Source organism: Sturnira hondurensis, unplaced genomic scaffold (genome assembly GCF_014824575.4).
Source record: "Sturnira hondurensis isolate 20B ecotype Veracruz unplaced genomic scaffold, ASM1482457v3 Scaffold0015377, whole genome shotgun sequence".
Classification (NCBI taxonomy): domain Eukaryota; kingdom Metazoa; phylum Chordata; class Mammalia; order Chiroptera; family Phyllostomidae; genus Sturnira; species Sturnira hondurensis.
In genome coordinates this window covers 1-2,358 of record NW_028088008.1, presented here as the reverse complement: position 1 = coordinate 2,358, position 2,358 = coordinate 1, and the positions used below count along the sequence as shown (strand labels likewise).

The 2,358-nt window shown below is 41.1% G+C and overlaps 1 long non-coding RNA gene across 1 annotated transcript; it reads left to right on the top strand.

The window, feature by feature from the left end:
- Positions 1 to 399: 399 nt before the first annotated feature.
- Positions 400 to 2,189, top strand: LOC118999781 (uncharacterized). The gene is made up of 3 exons (XR_005069175.1): positions 400 to 603; positions 1,236 to 1,464; positions 1,803 to 2,189. It is a non-coding gene; the product is annotated as an uncharacterized LOC118999781 (long non-coding RNA).
- The last annotated feature ends 169 nt before the right edge of the window (positions 2,190 to 2,358 follow it).

The following is a 2,358-nucleotide window of genomic DNA, read 5'->3' as shown; positions in this document are numbered from 1 at the left end:
TTTTATAACATTATGGATTCATGATGTGTCAGGTATTACTATTTGAGTGTTCTGTGCACTACTGTTGTGCACAGTGATCATGTAAACCCCTTAATACCTTGAAAGATGCACATGCAGGCAATGTATGATGTAGAAAGAGAGGCATGAGAAGGTTAAGTAACTGAACAAATGTCAGAGAAATTTATCTGGTATAGGAAGCTGTTTAATTATAACTTTAGTCATTAAATAATGCTCACATACATTAAAGACCTCAACATTGCTTGCTAAGAAGTTAATTGAAAAAAGAAATATAAAGCCAAATATTTAAATCCCACTTAAAAGTCTTTATTTATATATAATTCCAAGCAATTCTACTTCTATTCATAAATATGTAGAGAAAAATTCAAAATAACAGTAAAGTATGAGTACCTTTTCCTGTCATTTTCCATACCTCATTTTACTCAGACTTTTTTTTAACAAACTGTTACTTATCTGAGCTATCGAGTTTCTCAGAGCTGGTCTTTGAATGAGTCACCTCTTCTTTGCCACTGTTCTCATTGCCAGATGGAGGTCATCCTAAGAGCTACCTCACTGGAGTGTTGTAGAAAAGATCACACAAAATAAGTAAACATTCAGAATACTACCTTACAAATAATGGTTTCTAAATGGAAAGTAGATGCCATGTTCATTTGAAAGTTTATTAGTACATATTAAACATAACATGACATTGAAAATACTCCTGCATGCGGCATACTGTTCATGAGACAGCTCCAAAGTCCAGAATGGGAAGCTGAGTCCCCAGATTGCTCTGTCTCTTCTATCTGCCAGCAGCTGTGGTCCAGCCCTTTCTAAAAGGCACCCAGATTATAAATGAAGTGGTTGTCCTGAGTCATAGTCTGTGTGGTGACATATAGGTTAATTTAAAAATAAACACAGAAATTCTCCCATGCTTGTGCATATGGCAACTTAAATATTGTCAGTGAAGCCAGTGTCTAATTTTTGTGGTGTTGTGTCAAAGAAAAAGAAAGATCAGGTTTCGCACCTAAGTACTGAATCCACAGCAAGTCACAGAAAGGTAGACGTAGGGTCTGAACATAACAAGTATCTTCTCATTTCTGAAGTAATATCTTTACGGTATGGTATTTCACGAGAAACAGCTGAGTAGGTGAGAAGCATCCCTGCCCCAACCCAAGAGGGATACATGTATCCCAGGATTTTCTTTCGAGATCACAAACACTCTTACCCTATCTTCCCAGCACACATGGGACACAAGAAGCCTCACAAGTGCCCATTTATAGCAGATCAGGAAGAACCCCAGGGGACTGTCTGAGCCACCACTTCCTCCTAGAAACCAGCCCCAGCCCCTGCCTTCCTGACTCTGGTCTGCTAACAGGGACCTCACTTTCTTACCTTCTCCCTGGGGAGCCAGCCTGGCATGTGGGATGTCAGTACTGGAAGCAGTCATCTTCTTCTCTCTCTGGGCTTGTGAGTTCCCCCTATCATTTTTAAAACATTTTATTTATTTATTTATCTTTAGAGGGGAAGGAGAGAGGGAGAGAAACATCAATGTATGGTTGCCTTTTGTGCGTCCCCTGCTGGGAAATGGCCTACAGGGAACCAGCCTGCAACCCAGGCATGTGCCCTGACTGGGAATCTAACCTGGAACCTCTGGTTCGCAGGCTTGTGCTCAATTCACTGAGCTACACCACCAAGGCCTCCCCCTATCATTTTTTACAAGAGAGACAGAAGAACTTTTTATTGTTACTTCTTTCGGTGTCATTTATTCATGGGGATTTACTTATTTATTTAATTTTTCCTTGCAGTTTGCCTTGGACAGTTAAAGTTGGAGCAACCTGAAATATCAATTTCCAGGGCAAAGGATAAGAGTGCCCGTATATTTTGTAAGGTTTCTTCTAGCACCTTTAGCACAGACTGCATACATTGGTACCAGCAAAAACCAGATGAAGGTATAAAACATTTAATATACATTGTCTCAACAACAATCTCTGCTAATCGAAAGAACAACAAATTTGAGGCAAGTAAAAATCCTCACACTTCTACTTCCACCTTGAAAATAAATTTCTTGGAGAAAGAAGATGAGGCCGTGTACTTCTGTGCCTGCCGGACTGACACCCACAACGTTAGAGTTGCTAAGATTCCTGCACAAGAACCATCTTCAGTCTGTGCCCACACACGTCCTTCTCAACACGGGCGACCACAGAGGCTTGCTAAGATTCCTGCACAAGAACCATCTTCAGTCTGTGCCCACACACGTCCTTCTCAACACGGGCGACCACAGAGGCTGCACAGCTGGGCACCCAGCCTGACCTCCCTCCACACAGAACTTGACTATTATTTTGACTGCAGAGATTACTTATA